This window comes from Elgaria multicarinata, chromosome 2 (genome assembly GCF_023053635.1).
Source record: "Elgaria multicarinata webbii isolate HBS135686 ecotype San Diego chromosome 2, rElgMul1.1.pri, whole genome shotgun sequence".
Taxonomy (NCBI): Eukaryota; Metazoa; Chordata; class Lepidosauria; order Squamata; family Anguidae; genus Elgaria; species Elgaria multicarinata.
Genome location: NC_086172.1, coordinates 140,473,634 through 140,492,480, shown reverse-complemented (window position 1 = coordinate 140,492,480; position 18,847 = coordinate 140,473,634).

Genomic DNA, 18,847 nt, shown 5'->3' with positions numbered 1-18,847 from the left:
ATGTTAGAAAATGTAAGTCATTTTCCCAAAGGAGCTTGAGGCCTAACTTATTTCAGTGAAAGTACAAAATAATAAAATAATCCAAAGATTGTTCAAAATGTGCTTAAAAATGGCAATTATTTTTGGCAAAGAAATGTACTATGATGTTGCTATCGTGATGAATACAGAGATACAATAATCTCTGCTAACATAATCTGCTGACAGACGTACACAAAAATGAGTTGTGAGGAGCCAGCAACCATAGTTATAAAACAGTCTTCTGAAAATGTCTTAATAGTATATCTGTTGATTCAGTTGCACTGAAGAAAGAGCCCATCTAGGATTGTGAGTCAAATTTCAACTTTGTTAATTATTCAGGGGGAGCTTCTTAAACTTTATAAAAACATGATCTGCAGAAAAACCCAAGAATGGCAAATTTGATAATAAAATTTTTTGTTACAAAAAGAATCCACTTTTAATTTGGTTTTAATATATGTCTCTTTGCATCACACTTTTCTTCCCTTTTTAAAAAAACATTCATACCTATGTTTAATTTGGTACTATTCTAAAAGGTACTATTCTAAAAGGCATAATTTGAAGTGATTGAGGGGAAGTGTGTTTCCATTTTTTTATATATTCAAAAAACAAATTGGCAGCTAAACCAGCATATATATCAGGCAGCACAAAAGCACTATTTTCAGGGTAATATGAGTTCACAACTGGCAGGACATTTTCTACTGTATAAACAAAATCTCTCTTGTCCGTGGTTTGCTGGGAGAGAAAGGCTATAGTTACATTCCTGGGGCAGAAATATATGCAAAATATCCAGTTTTAGGTAAAAGAGATTTGTTAAGAGATTTTCTCAGGCCTGATCCTGCAAGCTGCTGAACTGGTCCCAGAGCCACAACCTTTAGCATGGTAGTGCTACTGTTGGTTCCACCTTTAGCATTCTTAGGGCCATTTGGGCATCTGAAACCTGGATCTACCACGAAGACCTATGCAAACTTGCGTCTGTAAATGTCTTTTTTAAAAAAAATAAAAATCAGAGGATGGATTTTATCACTATAAGTGGAGAGGAATTTTTAGTTTCTGCAGTGTAAACAGAGTGATAACTGTTGCAAATCTTAACTGCATGTGGGGCTATCTTTGAAAAGAGTTTGGAAACTTCAGTTAGGGCACAATCCTATGCATGTTTAGACAGAAAACATCCTACAACTCCCAGCATTTCCCAGTCAGCATGTAGAATATATTTTTTCTGTCTAAACATGCATAGGATTGCACCCTTAGTCTAAATTAGAGCCAGTCAATTAATAGTGCTAGGCTAGTAACAGACTGGTCTGTACAATCATATCATGCCAGGTCAGCTGTGCTGGCTTCCAGTCCATTTCAAGTCTGCACTGGAGTAGGTTTGAGCTGCTTCTCCCCACCACTCATCACTAACCCTCTCTGCAATATCACATCCTATTTATTTCTGGGTGTTGTTGTTTTTAGCCTATCTAAGCTCATGCACCACCACCACCCCACCCCACATTTTATCTTCTCAGGAATCCTATGAAACAGGTTAGGCTGAACCCTGTGAGATAGGTTAGTATGGTTAGCGCAAATGGATTTTCCGAGCCCTTATGACAGCCAAAAGACTGCTGTTACTACTTTGGCAGGATAAATGTTCACCTCCTATAATGCAATGGACTGAGGACCTAACAATGCTATCAACATTTGAACGGGTGGTATATAGGTGCCACTCATGAGTAGATAAATATATGGATATTTGGTCTGCTTTTCTTGAAACTTATGCATAATCTCCTCCTTCCCCCGGTTTTTAACAAATGTTGTACTTGATGGAATATTGCTATTTCTATGTGTGTAATTTTCTGTTCCTTTTTAATTTTTATTTTCACAATTTGTTTTCTGTTTTGTTTTATTAAATTCACATTAATAGGGGGGAATTTATAAAAATGAGGTTAGTGACTGCCCAACTCAGCCTGAGAGTAAGGCCCTTTCTACACCTAAGGGTTATCCCAAGAAAATGGAGGGATTGTCCCTGCCTGCTCCTGGAATCCCCTGTGTGGCATTTGGATGCACAGGAATGATCCCGAGATATAGGGCTGGTTTAGACATGCCCTAAGACTGAACAAGGATTTGAACTCAGGTTTTCCACCTAAGCCCAACATCTTTTCCACTATACATAGGGTCTCTAGTTTTCTTTTGATGTCAGGTTATTTGAAGCCATTATGATCATTGTATCCCATCCTAAAGAGTAATAATTATAGGATTGGACTTTAAAAAATGTTTGAAAGGAATGTGGCTTAAAATAGGGTGACCATATTTGGGAAACCAAAAAAGAGGACACCTAGTGTGTGTGTGGGGAAGCAGCTTTCTGAGTCCTGCAGAAAATACTTTATTCCCCCGCCACCTTAAAGAACCCGATTGGAGTGGAGGAGGGGAAAGGATTTCATTCTGCACCACCACCATCCACTCCAATTGGGGCCTTTTCTATAATGTCCACGAATGACCCACTTTCCCCTTTAAGACCTCAATTGGGGCTCGGGGTGGGGGAATGATGTGCCCATTCACTCCTGCCATGCTAATGGCAGTCTTAAAGAGGAAGGTGTGTCATTCCAGGACATTATTGAAAATTATAGAAAATCCCCCCTGACACCATGGAAAGAACAAAAACCAGGACAAATCCGGGGAAATCCTGACAGTTGGTCACCCTACTTAAAATGAGAGAAGAAGCTGAGAGCAGTGCTGTGCTAAATATATGAATACAACAGGAAGACGAAGAAATCAGGTGAGAAATGGAGAAGAGATTTAAATAAAATTCCAGTGGTTTTAGAGCACCAAAACAATTGCAGATATCTATGTTGCACATCATAGGAATGTGGTAAAGCCTAACCTAGAAAATATTGTTCTTTTACTTTGTTTCATTTTTGTCCAGGCATTTTAACAAGTTGGAGAGTCTGTTTTGGAAACCAGAGTTTATTTTTAATTTCCATTTAGAATATGTGACTTTTGTGTACTACATGGGGTTCTTGGCTTCAGTCAAAGACTGAAAAGAAAGCTCTACTTGAACTTGGGAATGACTGATTGAGGTGTACTGTTTCTTGTTGCACAACAGAAACTAGTTGGAATGTGACTTTTATTTTGCAACACACAGTAGTTTGTTTTAAATGCTAATATGAAGCTTCTGAAAAGATTTGCTTGAAATGTTTGCTCAAATAAAGAAAAGTTAATCAAATTGAAATGAACAGTCAGACGATCAATTATTTTTTCTTGAATTTAGGCGTAAAAATAGATTTTCATATAATAGGAAGAATAACTGTTATTGTTTATTCAAAAGACCCTATTTCCCCTTCCTGTTGTTGTTTATATTGGCTTATAAAATATCAACCTCTTAGAAAGGAAAATGCCTTACAGAAATGCCACTGGATTCCTGAGGAAACATTTCAAAACAGTTCTGAGGTATCATTTGAATTCCACTGAGCTCACCCTGCGTCTTTTAAATCCATATGGGGTAAACACATCCAGATGGCCTCTTCATGTGGGTATTGGCCAATAACTATTCTCAGGTGTTTCCACTCACACAGCTAACTGCCATCTGAAGATTTAATGAGCTCACTTTCTATCCTTTCATCCTTAAGATATTAATCAAAACATTGCACAGATCCAGGGCCGTAGCTTGCAGTAATCAACTTCATGCCTGCCTTCCCTTATTATTGATTGCTGTTTGTATGAGGATCTTGTGTATTCACTTAAAAGTAGCTATTTTCATCCTGAATTCCCCTTAATATCAATCCACATGCTCTCTGACGAACAATTTATTTATTTATTTATTTATTTATTTACCAAACTTACATAAAGCTAGGCAATGCCATTGTTTTCTGATTACAGCATAAAATGATAAAATACCGCTCTTCCAGAACTACAAGTTCAATCGCAGCTTTTAAAGCTCAGCTAAAAACTTTTCTTTTTCCTAAAGCTTTTAAAACTTGATTTTGTTCTGACTTTATACTGTTAGTTTTACCCTACCCTGTGCCTGTTTGGTGCATTCTCTTCCCCTCCTTATTGTTTTATTATGTTTTTATTAGAATGTAAGCCTATCCGGCAGGGTCTTGCTATTTACTGTTTTACTCTGTACAGCACCATGTACATTGATGGTGCTATATAAATAAATAAATAAATAAATAAATAATAATAATAACAACAACAACATTTTGGGGCATTAAAATGTCCAATATAAGTATTTCTAGAGAAAACAAAAGCAGCTAACAAATATACAGCATATGCAGTGGTTCAGAACACAACAGAATATATACCGATTTCATAGTGCGATATCCGGCTTGGTGTAGATCTGGTAAAATGCAGTTTTTTAAAATGCATGGAAGAATGCCTCCACTTGGTGCCAAATTAACTATAAAGCTGGCACCGGGCTTTCCACAACTGGATTGCCACTACTGAGAATGCCCTCTTCCTGGTAGCCTCCTGTTTTACTTCACTTGGCAAGAGCACCTGAAACAAAGCCTCTAAAGAGGATCTGAAGTTGTGGGTAGGTATATATAGAAGAAGGCGATAATTCAGGTATCCTGGTCCCAAGCTGATAAGGGCTTTAAAGACTGAAACCAGCACGTTGAACTGGGGCAAATCTACACAGAGTCTTCGGGGCGCCTGGAGTGCGCCCCAAAATCGATGATGTAGACAGTACCTTAAGCGTTCCAAAAAGAGGCGGAGGAGGAGGCGGCCCCGCATCGCCCCTCTCGGGGACGGGGTGAAGAGTTGCCGGGCCCATCGGTTTCGCCAGGGAATCGGCTGCGTCCTTGGCCTCTCCCACCTGCCCGCCGGCCTCCTGTTGCCGGTGAAAGAGCCACCCGGGCCCACCCGGGTCAGAGAGCTCGGCGGAAGAAGCTTCTTCCGCCGAGCTCTATGACCCGGGTGGCTCTTTCGCCGGCAACAGGAGGCCGGCGGGCAGATGGGAGAGGCCAAGGATGCAGCCGATTCCCCGGCGAAACCGTCGGGCCCGGCAACTCTTCACCCCGTCCTCGCGAGGGGCGATGCGGGGCCTCCTCTTCCTCCTCCTCCTCTTCTTGGAACGCTTAAGGTACTGTCTACATCATCGATTTCGGAGCGCACTGCAGGCGCCCCGAAGACTCTGTGTAGATTTGCCCCTGGGCTCAGAAATGGACAACTAGCTAGTGCTGCTGATAAAGCACTGGAATATTATGATCAAATTGTCTAGTCTTTGGGAGATCTCTGTGTGTTGGTTGATGCTCCTATTCACAGCAAATTTCTGGTCTGAGGCATAAGGAATTTATGTGATTTAATTCTGTTGTTCCTGGTGTCTACAGTTACTAGAAATGCTTTACCTACCATATTTTCATCTATATTCACTCACATGTAACTTTGGGTGTGTGTGTTTGAATTACAGACATTTTGACATGCTCTTCATATTAATTTAATGGTCCTTAGTTGTAGTTACTTCAAAATATCCTTTAAATCTCTCTCTCTCACACACACACACACACTCAATCCATCCATCCATCCATCCATCCATCCAGGGACTTTTTTTCTGAAGCATCGTAAGTGGAGAAAGAGTTCTTTAGACATGATTTTCCCAAAGAGCTACAGCAGGAAAAAACAAACATGGCAGCTCAATACTGATAGGTTTATGTGAAGCTTTGCCATTACGTTGGAATCTACCACAGTGTGTGGTATGGAAAGAAACAATTCTTAAATCTTGATAATAGGTCACTTAGAGTTTGTTGAACCAGAGATGTGGACAATTACTCAAATTAGACACAATTTGCAAAACACCAATACAGTTGCCATTTGTGTGTTGTTTTTAAAGCCATCTGGCCGAACCAGAGAAATCTGGTTTTCATCTCAAGAACAAGCTATGATACATACCCACATAGTGAATCTTTGTTTTGTGCTTAAAGTTCATGAACGATAACCATGTAGCTATTGATGTTATTTCCAGTGCTAAATAAATCATCTAATCACCATCTATGGGGGACTTTATCTCCAGCACTGCCATTACCTATGGGGTAACTGCTCCTTCACTGGGCAATCCCACCTATGGTGGTTTTTTGTTTTTTTTTAGCAAACACATTTCAGGGCCTAAGGAACTGTCTGCCACTGTAACTCAAGAGTCCCACCAGCTCATTCCGCTACGATGAAGTGTCTTAGAATTCTTAAAAACCTCCAAGTGGCATGGTATGAGAGGCTTAGGTATGAGATGTGCACCAACTCTAGAGACAAGATGAACTATTAGACAAGTTGATTTATTAAAGGGATATTTTACACATAACAGACTACTAATATTTGGAAATTCTAATATTTACTTTGGGGGTTTCAAAAGATTGTTTAGTGACAATTCTTAAGAGAACTGTTGCTGCCACAAGTGGCTACAAACCTCTTAATGACTCCATTTATGCCAGGCAAAATTCCCTAAATCTCCACCCCAGCCAAATACACTCACAATGAGGTCCAGCTCTTGGATAAGCCTTTCTCTGAATCCCAAAGCTCCTCCTGTTGCATTTTTGGCTGCTTGGGCAGTATATCTGAGGGTGTGTTTTTTACTCCCTGCTTGTTTAACTTAGTTCTGGTAAGATCTCAGGGCAGCCTCCTGGCATAACACAGCCACCTGCTGCCTATTAATGATCTTCACCAGCCACCTATGGCTACCTCACAGAGAAAGCATAGCTCAATATCCAGGGCTTAGCTAGTCACTTTCTCCTCGTCTTTCTCCTAGCCCTTCTATAACACCACCCACCAACCAACAGACCTTCTCTTAACAACCAACCAACTCCACTCCTAATTGTTCATCCCTTAACTATCATTCCCAACTGCTCTTTTCCACCTGTGAAGGGGGCTCTCAGCTGGAGCTGGATCCAGGCATGATAGAGAGGGGCCTGAGCGCTGCTTCCTTTCCCTTTGATGGCAGTATGAAATTATTACTTGTATACAATGGTGTCCATCCACCAGTGGACAGAAACCACTGGGAGATCAGGTTTGTGCTGCAGCCTCCCAGATCCACTACAGAGGGTTAGGGGACCCCCAGAGCAGATTTAGGTTGTGTGGAGGGAAGTAAGGGGGAAGAGGGGAAAGGGATGCCCTGTTGTGAAGTCTGCTGACATGGTGTCGGAAATGGCTCTATACTAAAAACTAGGGGCAGTATCCAATGCAACACTCCCACTAATGTAAATTATGTTGTCTTAGACATTGATTGTACTAGCACAACATAATTTTCATTAACAGCAATGCTGCAGCATGTAGTTAAGACCAAGATTGTGGCAATTCTGGGGAAGTCTGGGGTAGATGGGAGTTGTAGGCCAAACATCTGGAGGGCCACATATTGCCCAACCCTGATCCAGATAGACTGGTATCCAGCATGGTATTTCTTGTTAGGTGAGTAAAACTGCTGTGGCTGTTTTGGCAATGGAAGCTGGCTAAATCCACATATTCTGGCTTGCTTGATATCTTTTTAGATGTTTTCTGTGGCAATAATTATGTTTCTCTTTTAAACCCAATATGCTGAAATTTTGCCTTTGATCAGTTGCAGCTCTCCAATGATTTTAATCATGTTTCATCCAACGTTTTCCCAGCTTTATGATGTCCCATTTCATTTGTGTTTTAGACACCAATGTTGCATTGCTCATACATTAAAATTGTATGAAATTTAAAAGAGAATTTTGCAACGATAATGGCTGGGATACAAAAAGCTTAGACTTATATAAACAAAGGCTCATACAAAGGGGTCCAATTCGAGTGGCCCAGCAGAATTTACCTTTTCTTTGATGTTGTACCAGCTCCAGGTTTTGAGGGGGCATGGGGGGCTCTGGAAAAGATGCTAGCTTCCATGCAGTTTCTCTCTTTGGGTCTGAAGAGAGCATCTTTGAGCTCCTGTCTTTGCTCACAGGTGAACATTCGGGGACAACAAGGAGGAGCAACAACATGGTCAAGAAGCTCTATGGGTTGGTGAGTGGGGTCCGTGAAGGATTTGGGTCCCCGGGCTTTAGCACCCGATACCCTTCTCAAATTTCATATTACAAATGGTCTCTAGAAATTCTCCCTATTTAAAAAGCACCCTGTCATGCAGCATGGGGCGGTGGGATGTTAAATAATTCCATGGTTCTTTGGCTGTTGTGTTTAGATTACTTAAGATATGCACAATAGGCATTTTATTTTTCTAGGACCTATGCAAATATATATTCTTAATCCAAACTCCAGGAGATTAAAAATACTCTCAAGCAGAGGTATAGAAAACCTTTTACCATAATAAACTGTGGTTGAAATTGAAAATTGTTTGCTTGGCTAAAAAAAAAAAAGGTTTTTCTATTCTTTTGTTCAGGAAAGGTTCTCTTTTAATGTTGAGTAGGTTAGATATCAAATATGGGTGAGGGCATAGAGAAATTGAGAAAAGGAAGTAGAGGAAGGGAAGATTTGAAACAAGGAGGATATTAGATTGGGTAAGAAGCTGGGTAGGAATACCTCCAGAAAGTGGCTTTGTGGATGCAGTTATTAAAGCTTTAATGTTTTTGATCATAAATTTTTGCTAGCAAGAATAACTTTCTGTGGACAGGATAACGAAACTCTTTAGAGTGCAATCCTATCCATGTTTAGACAGAAAAAGTCCTCCTTTTCTTTCTGCCCTCAGTAAATAAGCATAGAAAACATTGCTAGAGTCCTATAATTCTCCACACATGGTGAGTCCACCCAGGACTGAAAATGACTGGCATGGGGGAGGTAGTATGATCCTATTTTACTTGTGGATATTCTGGCAAGCTTTCAGGAAATAGTCTTATGTCATTTGAAAGATTAAAGGCTTAAAGGCTTAGTAGATTTTAGCGAAGAAGGAGAATTCTGGAAACTTCACCTAGCTAGCATGCAATCAGCTCATTTGTTGATCAGTTTCAGTTTAGCTATAATATATCCAAAGGTAACAGCAATGGCAAGCAAAGAACTAGAGTGGCAAGTGACTATGAGCATTTCTACACCAGTGATTTATTGCACGGTCATGATTGGTCATTCATAGAAGTCTGTGGATCCCTTACATAACACCATCAACCTCCAGGACGTCTTCTGTGCTTTCTCCACTTTATTCTGCTTTCAGAAAGATTGGAGATAAAGTGATAATGCAATATATCAGCAGTGCCTCTAGCTGCTGTATAATGAAATACATAGAATTTACTGAGAGAGCAGGTACAGATCTACAACTTGTGTCAAGTCATTACAAGAATGGAATAAAAAGTAGGATATAACACTATGAAAGTGGTATATGGAATGTGGATTGTGCCCCAACAGTTATCACCACACTTTAATACCACTCTAAAGCAGTAGTATAGAATCATAGAATAGTCGAGTTGGAAGGGGCCTATGAGGCCATCGAGTCCAACCCCCTGCTCAATGCAGGAATCCACCTTCAAGCATACTCGACAGATGGTTGTCCGGCTGCCTCTTGAATGCCTCTAGTGTGGGAGAGCCCACGATCTCCCTAGGTAATTGGTTCCATTGTTGTACTGCTCTAACCGTCAGGAAGTATAGATAGGGTGACCATATGAAAAGGAGGACAGGGCTCCTGTATCTTTAACAGTTGTATTGAAAAGGGGATTTCAGCAGGTGTCATTGGTATGCATGTCGCTCCTGGTGAAATTTCTCTTCATCACAACAGTTAAAGCTGCAGGAGCTATACTGCAGCTATACTGTGACCAGATTTAAAAGAGGGCAGGGCACCTGCAGCTTTAACTGTTGTGATGAAGGGGAAATTTCACCAGGTACCCCAGATATACAAATGACACCTGCTGAAATTCCCTTTTCAATACAACGGTTAAAGATACAACAGCCCTGTCCTCCTTTTCATATGGTCACCCTAAGTATAGATCTAGCCAAATTCTTTGATTCAAAGCATGTGTCCACCTATCCTGCAAAGAATCTGGAAGCAGAAGTCCTGGTAAATTGCAGATATAAAGCCTGGTGTGGTGAAGCCTTTAGTTTTCTTTATCTAAACGTGTACTGGGAAATGGGAATATAGGAGCATTGTGTGTGTTGCGTGGGTTACCTAAATAGTATGGTAGATTTTGTCCAGTTTCTCAAAGGCACATGGAACAATTGCTAATTGGGAATCCTGGAGAAATCTGTATATTTTCATATCATGGGAGATGTGAATTTCCCATTCATCTGCAATTATGTAATTTACAATTCCTTTATAATTACTTAGAAGGCATTCTAAAGTTAGCTCGCCACCAGTTTCTAGACTGCTGTTATTCTAAACTCTCTATAGTGTCTTTGGAAGGCTTTAGCGTTTATTCCCTCTACAAAAGCTGATAAGATACCGTGTTATATTGCTAAATAATATCCTTGGTTGCTGAGTATTCTTATAGTTTGCCAAGAAAAGCACAGCTGGTTACCAAAATATTGAGCAAATCAACATAAACATCTCTCAGGCCAGCTTAATCTACTACTATTTTTCTACTAAGTATACTTCTAACCTTTTATAGAACTTCCCACCTCCACCCCAACTATTAGTGTCCTTCCTCAAGTCATTCAAATAAATATATTTCAGACAGATGTACACCAAGCAGGATATAACACTTTGAAAATGTTTTGAAAACAGTATATGGAATGTGTCCTGGGCCCAAACAGTTGCCAAAACCATTATAAACCATTATAAAGCTGTAGTGTAGATCCTGCCCAGTTGTTCAGGAAAATGGCAATAAATTATTATTGCTAAAGCACTTTCAAATGAAAGACAAGCCTGTGGACAGGGTGTACAAACCAATACAACTGGGAGGGAGGGATGAAGGGAGGAAAGAATGTGAAAGCTTCCCATGCCATATCACTCCCTCCTCCTCTTCTTCTTTCAGGAGAATTGTGTGCTGCAATTTTGGCCTGAAAAGAAAGGAGAACTTGGAATGGTGCCCTAGCTTTCTAACAGAGTGCTGGACTAGATGGACCCTTGGTCTGATCCAGCATGGCTCTTCTTATGTTCTTAGCAGCAATTGTGGAGGTAGAGCAGTGATTTTGGTGGTTTGCTCCACATTTTGTTTGAGCCAGTAGACAGGGGTGCTAGTAGCAGTGGTTTGGGATAGCTAGTGGGCAGCAAGGTGGTGGCAGAGGTGTGTAATTTGGGCTGGTTGTTGGGTAGCATCGTCATCCCCCCCACACATGTAACATTTGTAATGCATGGTTTAGGGATATGATATCCTTTCCCCCAACCCTCCAGAGGGAGCCTACGCTCCAGCTCAACCAGAACTCCCCTGAGAGCAAGTTTGGATACACACCAATGTGATGAACAAAACTGGGAAACAAGGAATAGAAAATGCTCTTGCATTTATATACATCCAATGCACACCCAACTGAAAGAGAGTTGGAACTGAAACCTCATTATGAAAACTCAAAACAAACATTTAAAAAGCCATTTCAGAATTCTCTTAAACAGAAATTAAGATAGAAAAAGAGTCAATAATTAACAGAACAATTATTAGTGGGGTTTTTCTTGTTGCTGGTTTTTAATTTCCCCCACTCTTGTTGGTTTCAATGGGAGATAAAATGGCTAGACCAGCCTGAGACTGTGAGGGGTCCAATTCTGGGGCTTCATGGAACAATAGAGGGCCTTAGTTTCAAGGCAGTCTCCACTTTCTTCGCCCCTTCCCTTCAAATACCCTTTCTAGGGGCCTGCTGCCAGAGCTTTCAGCAGAGCAACTGTGGCCTCAGGAGCAGGCATGCCCCCCTATTGATAGAGCTTCTGACTGCTTGTGGAGGGATTAGCTTCACCTCATTCTAACCCACTCCAGTAAGCAGTTGGGGCTTAGGATGGCTCTTCTGACCAACGATGGGTACCAGAAAATGAGGGCTGTCTCTGCTAAGAAGGGACAGTTGGGAAGTGCAGATCCTTCGGCAACATAACCCAGGGTCAAAAACAACTAAGACTTGAGTGGAAAGGGCAACCAGGGTCTTGGTTGGGGTGTATTAAATTTGGGAGTGATGGTTCATCCAAATAATTTCTTCTAAAGAGTTTAGGCTGCAATCCTATACATATTTAGACAGAAAGAAGTCCTACAACTCCAGCATGGCTGGGTGGGGGACGCTTAGATATGTGAAGCCCTGGAAAAACCCCAGAAAAAAACAGAAAAAACACATTTTCCCCCCAAGGGCTTTTTTTGTTTTGTTTTCTGAAAAATTGGGAAAAAATGAAGAAAAAACAGATTATGGGATGTTTTATTTTAGCATGATGAATAAAATGTTTAAGACAAGGTGTTCAGATATTTACTTCTCCAAATGATTTCTAAAAAAACTATGTACAGTATCAGATTATTACAATGTCTGTGCACCAAGGACAAACAAATCCTAGGTTGCAAACTGAGACTACAACGCTCAAATGCAAGAGCAAGATGCATTTCAGCCTCTAAGAGGCACTGCCATTGAAGCAGAGACTGAAACTGATAATGATAGCTATAGCTCAGAAAATGAGTCTGATTAAATTTCATGTATATTCATTGAACCTTGGTCCCCCCTTTTTCTCAGTTCTTTTTATAGGAATGGATGCTTTATGTCTGCCTGACACTGTGTAGAACTAGTGGAAACATAAATAATTTTCTTTGTTACTAATGTTGATGGTTTCTTCTTCTTCTGTTGTTGTTGTTTTTGTTGTTTTTTGCCTGCTCTTCATAAACAAAACCAAAGAGGGTCCTTACAGTTCAGGTGTTCCTAACAGTCCAGGAGCTTATAGCTCTATTTGTTACCAAAAAAATTAAAAAAGTAAATTAAATTTGAAATAATTGTTTGAATACCCTGTACTTTTAATATATCAAATGTAAATGTTTTATGCCAAACCAACTTGGACATTATTACATTTTATGTTCCTAAAGTATCAATGAGAGTTTCAATCTGTAAAAAGTGCTAATATTGCATTATTTCAATTTTTTCAAAAATTTCAGTTTTTTTTCTGAAAACCCCCAGGAAAAAAACATTTCCCCCCCATGGCTTCAAAATTTCCAGAAATTTTACATCTCTAGTGACACTGGGAGTTATAGAACTTTTTTAGGGGGGGGGGTCTAAACATGCATAGAATTGTGCCCTTAAAGTATTACTTGAGATCCATTAACTAAAACCTCATCAGTCTACGATTTACATTGTTTGTAATGTTTTTGACTATCCATATGTGCCGTCTGCATTACAACTATTTTTTTGCAATTCCTAATGGAAAATCTCATCATTTCAAATAGTTTTGAACAGCAGAAAATTGCCAGTAAGGCTATTACCACTTATTAAATGTATTAATATAAATTTAACATATGAATATGTGCTCTTGACATATTTCAGAAATAGTTCTTTTTGTTCAACTTGAGTTTCAGCACCATGCAGTTTGAAAACAATAACAAAACAATATGTAACCTCTTAGTTATGGAAAATATTGGGTGTTCCTGGTTCTTGGAAAGCTGTACATTTCTAACAACATATTCCTTAGAATAGACTAAGCAAGAGTGCTATTAGATCTTACAAAAAATAACTTGGCAGTTCTTTTGTATCCCTTCAGTAGGTTAGAGTTATTGGTTCGATGAAATATTATATTTTTTAAAAAAAATTCAAAACTTGTGACACCATAATTTGCCTTGTTACTATTTTCTTGTTCTTTTTTAAATGGGTATAGAGATTGGCAATCCAGCCTCATCAAAACTAAGCATTTGTGATATTTTGAAGGCATGATATATTCTACTACATTCTTTTCTAGAAATTTGAAGCAAACTATAACAGACATTTCAGAAATTTTCAGAAGAAAGAACGAAGGAAATATTCAAGTTGTGTGGTCATTTTTGGCTTATCCAGAATTGTTTAATCCAGACTTCTGATGGAAACATAGAATTTAAATCTGTTGGCGAGGGCAAGGCTGGTGCTTTTGAATAGATTCTTGTTAACAATTGGTGGGGAAAATAAAGAGTTTATTCTTTAAAAAATCCTGCATTGCAATCCCTGTTTTCTTCAATGAATTGGACTGATAGAAATAGACTTCCCAAAAACTATTATGTGCAGACCTAAATACCTCTTTGTCATAACTAAAGCCAGGCTATGTTTGGGCAAATGCTGGGACTCACTGCCATTTTTTTCCCAAGAAAAGGCCTGGCACTGTAAAGATCCAGTATGTTCCTTATGCTCAGTTTCTCTGGGCCTTGCTCCTGAAGTACACATCCAGGATAAGGCCCAGCTGGGGGCATTGACTATAAGGAAGATGATGGTGGCAGTAGCTGTAGCTGCCTTGTTTAGCACTTCTCTGTCCAGTGCTGGGCTGAAGAAATACCAGATGTGTGAAACTCTGCTGCTTTCAGTGGGGCTGCCCATCTCCTCTGTAGCCACTGCCCATGCCAAGATGTCCCTTGGAAAGTGAAAAGAGATAAATGTAGTAGTAAATCTTTCATCACATCCTTTGTACCAACAAAATTATAATTCTTTAAAGATTAGGATTGACCTTTTCAAATTGGTCCGACTATTGAAATTAAGACGTTTCTTTGGTGATGCAGCAGGTCATGAGTTCTCTAGATTTAGATTTAGAGCTAGGTGTAAATTTGTCCCACTTGTCAACAATCTTAGTATTATTACTTTTGTTCTATGAAATTTGGAAAAATTAGAACATAGTGCACACTTCCCCTGTTATAGCTTATCCCCAAAAGAACTGGGCATTTTGGATTCCCTAACTGAACAATAAGAATATTATCAGCTGACAATGTTGGAGCCATAGTAGCTCTGGACAAAAAGTAAGAAGTACAAAAAGTAAAAAGCCACCAAGAAGTACAATGTCAATTAGAGGACCCAAGTAACTACCTATGCTAGTAAAGATCTCACCACCAATATTCAATTTATTATCAAGACTGCACTGCAGGAAGCAGTAACTTTAGGCTATGTTGATACCAGCATTGCCACTTTTCTTATGAAAGAATCACCCAGAACAGTGGCATTCTATGTTCATCCCCAAACCCATGAAGCAGGTTTTCTGTTCTCCTGTAGACCAATCGTTTCAGGTTTTGGTTCATTGTTAGAACCACTGGCACAATACTTATATTCCTTTCTTTTACCAGTCATGATGTCTGCATCTTCATACATTAAAGATGCTGAACATTTCATCCAACAAATTGAGGGACTCAGTAAGGACACTAATATGTGTCTGATTACTATGGATGTAAATTCATTATATACTTCAATTCTTCATGAGGGTGGCAGATCTACAGTACAGGATGTATTGAATTCCCATTCAACAGATAATCTTCCCACTAATTTTCTGCATTTACTTGACATCATTCTAGAAAAGAATTATTTTTGGGTTTGACACTCATTTTTTTCTCCAGGTAAAGGGAGTGGCTATGGGTAGTCCTGTTGCTCCCAGCATTGCCAACCTTTTCACGCCAGCTCTTGAAAATTCTATCACTTTGAATGCATCTATCAACCCTTACAAGAAGTACTACCAAGGGTTTTTGCTCCTTTGCATGTAATGTAATTTGTATGTAATTGTGCAGTTTTGAGTGCCTTTCAACTAGGCAAGGCTGTGTATGAAGTTAGGTCCCAATTGTGCATCCTTCCAATACCTGAGAGCCACCATCCCCTTGTCAGGGTGATGCTGGAAGCACTGAACTAATCTCTTCCCTCCCGTTGGGATATTGTGGAAGGTTAAAACAGGCTGCTGCAATGTTGTTAATGAGTGAAACAGCACCACTGCTGGGGCAGAAGGACTGCAACGGGACAGGGTGCGGGGGCGCGTGACTCAGATTATGCACAGTAATTTGTCTGATCGTGTGGGGGATAACAGTAGCTGATTTTCAAAATTAGCTAGTGTGAGTAGTTTATTAATGTACCATGGCTTAAAATGATGTCCAACTACAAACTCACTCAATGGTATTTTTTTGTTACACAAGCCACGAATAACTGCTTACAAGCTCAGCTTTATTTTTAGTATTCAAGAACACTTCCTGACTGTAAGAGCAATATGACAATGGAACCAGTTACCTAGGGAGGTTGTGGGCTCTCCCACACTAGAGGCATTCAAGAGGCAGCTGTACAGCCATCTGTCAGGTATGCTTTAGGGTGGATCCCTGCATTGAGCAGGGGGTTGGACTCGATGGCCTTGTAGGCCCCTTCCAACTCTACTATTCTATGATTCTATGATTTAACCAGGAAATCAGAAGAGGTTTACTTCTTGGGAGAAGAGCAATGACAAATCTTGATAAAATAGTTAAGAGCAGAGACACCACACTGACAACAAAGGTCCGCATAGTTAAAGCAATGGTATCCCCATAGTAACTTATGGCTGCGAGAGCTGGACCATAAGGAAAGCTGAGCGAAGGAAGATAGATGCTTTTGAACTGTGGTTTCGGAGGAAAATTCTGAGAGTGCCTTGGACTGCAAGAAGATCAAACCAGTCCATACTCCAGGAAAGAAAGCCAGACTGCTCACTTGAGGGATTGGTATTCAAGGCAAAACTGAAGTACTTTGGCCACATAATGAGAAGACAGGATACCCTGGAGAAGAGGCTGATGCTAGGGAAAGTGGAAGGCAAAAAGAAGAGGGGCCAACCAAGGGCAAGATGGATGGAGATATTCTGGAGGTGACAGACTTGACCTTGGGGGAGCTAGGGGTGGCAACGGCCGACAGAAAGCTCTGGCGTGGGCTGGTCCATGAAGTCACGAAGAGTCAGAAGCGACTGAATGAATAAACAATAACAACATGATTTAACCAGGATTAAGCTAATTTTTGGGTGCCAGTCACTAACATACTTTTAGTGACTGTTTTGGTCAAGTATTCTAAACACATAATGATTTTTTTTTCATTTTGAAGTAGATAGCTTCTGTTGAATCTCATTGAAGAACTCTATTTAATTTTGTCAACAAGTCCTCAGGTAATGCTTTAACACAGCAGCCAATTGATTTAGTATTATCTTGAGCTCCTGGGAGACTCATTCATGATCCTTTTTTTTCTTTTTGATACATTTTATCTTTTATTTCATAGGTTCAGCAATGACTGTGGTATCAAAAAGCAACAAAGCCTGGTTGTATATTGAATATTTTGCTCATTTAAATAATCGTCTCTTCTGAGGAAGTGCAGAAACGACATTATATTCCAGAGTTGTCATCAACTTTATTCTGGGTTGCTTCATCGGTATTTTGATTTATATAAAAGGGATATGTATCTACTGAATTCACTCATGTTTGAGCATTTTTCTATTGTTAAATATTATTTTGAGACAGAGTAATGTACTTGTTGATTTATTCACCCAAGATTATTTGGGTTGTTGTATTAGTATTAACACTTGATAGTTTTACCTACTGAGAGCTTCTCTACATTAAGCAAAAATTCGCATTCTTACCAAGCTTTTTTCTTCTGGAGTCTTTCTGGGTTTATGATGGGCTTCTTTAGACAGTGAACATGTGATTTGGAATTGAAAACTTCGTTTCTCAGCAATGCTCTATGTGTTCAATGAAACAGCGGCATCTAGTGGCTATATTATAGCACTATGCCAACCTTGCACACTGCAATTGTAATTTTTATTTTAGCTTATATCCAATCTTTTTGAAAACAGGATAAGCGGGAGAAGTGCAGGAGATGTCCTGGAGGTTGCTGATGTAATGTAAAGGACCCACAAACTTCCTTGAGTGACCAATCACGAGTGTGCAATGAAATGATTGGAATGTAAGTTAGAACAACATTGTTTTCAGTACATGTGTGCTGCATTTCAGGGCTAAAGTTCCCAAGGTAGCTCACAACTTATTAAAACTACAAAAAGTCATTATAGCATCTTACAAATCTATTAAAACATGATCTACAAAACTAAATATCTAAAAAATATTCTAACCATCAGCAATTTAAAAAATGTAAACAGTTTAAAATATTTTAAATATGAAATCAAGACAGCCAGCAAAGTGAGATTGAAAACAGCAGCAGTCAAATAAAAAGCAATAATATATCAATTTAAAGCAGTTTGGAACAAAAGTCTTCAAGGCCCATTTGAAAACTGATGGCACAAAGGCCTAGGAAAAGAGTTCTATAAACAATGGGCCACCACCCAAGAGGCCCTGTCACTACTGCCTACTATTCAAAATACTTCTTGATGGTGGGCCATGAGCAGAGCCTGAGAGGCTAATCTTAAGGCCCCGGTGGTTTCATCCAATTCCCCTCATTTAACATTACTCAGAAGCATGGGAAGAGCATGAACTGAACAACCTTCAGTGTGGAGTAGGAACAGCTTCCTTGAGCAGGATGTGGTTAGCCTACTCCTTCTTCCAAATACAGAAAGTTACCTACGAGCAATTGGGTGACAACATGTGGAGATCATATAGCGTGGTCTCTAGAATTGTGACAGTAGTCTAAGTAAAATGTGCCTAGCATTCATTTGTGTATAAAAATAATGCTATTTAGTTACTCTACCATGCAGCAGGTGACAAAACTATGGTAGGAGGAGGGTGGGGAGATAAAGGCAGGAGCTGGTATCTGAATTGTACAGCAAGATGTGTTTGTGTCCATTACCCCTACTGGAGGGTTGAGAGGAAGTATTTGAGCTCCATTTCAGCCAACAAAATGTCTTGAGTTGCTTGATAGTCGTGTTTCTGGGACTTGTTTTGTGACTGGTCAGGTACACTGCTGCCAAATAGAGGGAGTTCAGTCTCCCCAAATGTCCTCAAGGCATAGGTTAGGTAACGTTTAATGACAAATAGTGCTATTGCTTCAATGCTGGCGTGATTCAATAGGTCCCAGAGAGCTGGAGGTCAAAGATAGTTCATAGCATCATTATTTGCCTTTATGAATGCCAGGCCAACAGGAAGCCCATTCAGGCACCTGATTGTTACAAAAATATTTTTGTAAATCAAAGGCTTCTATTCATTGTCCCAGAAAT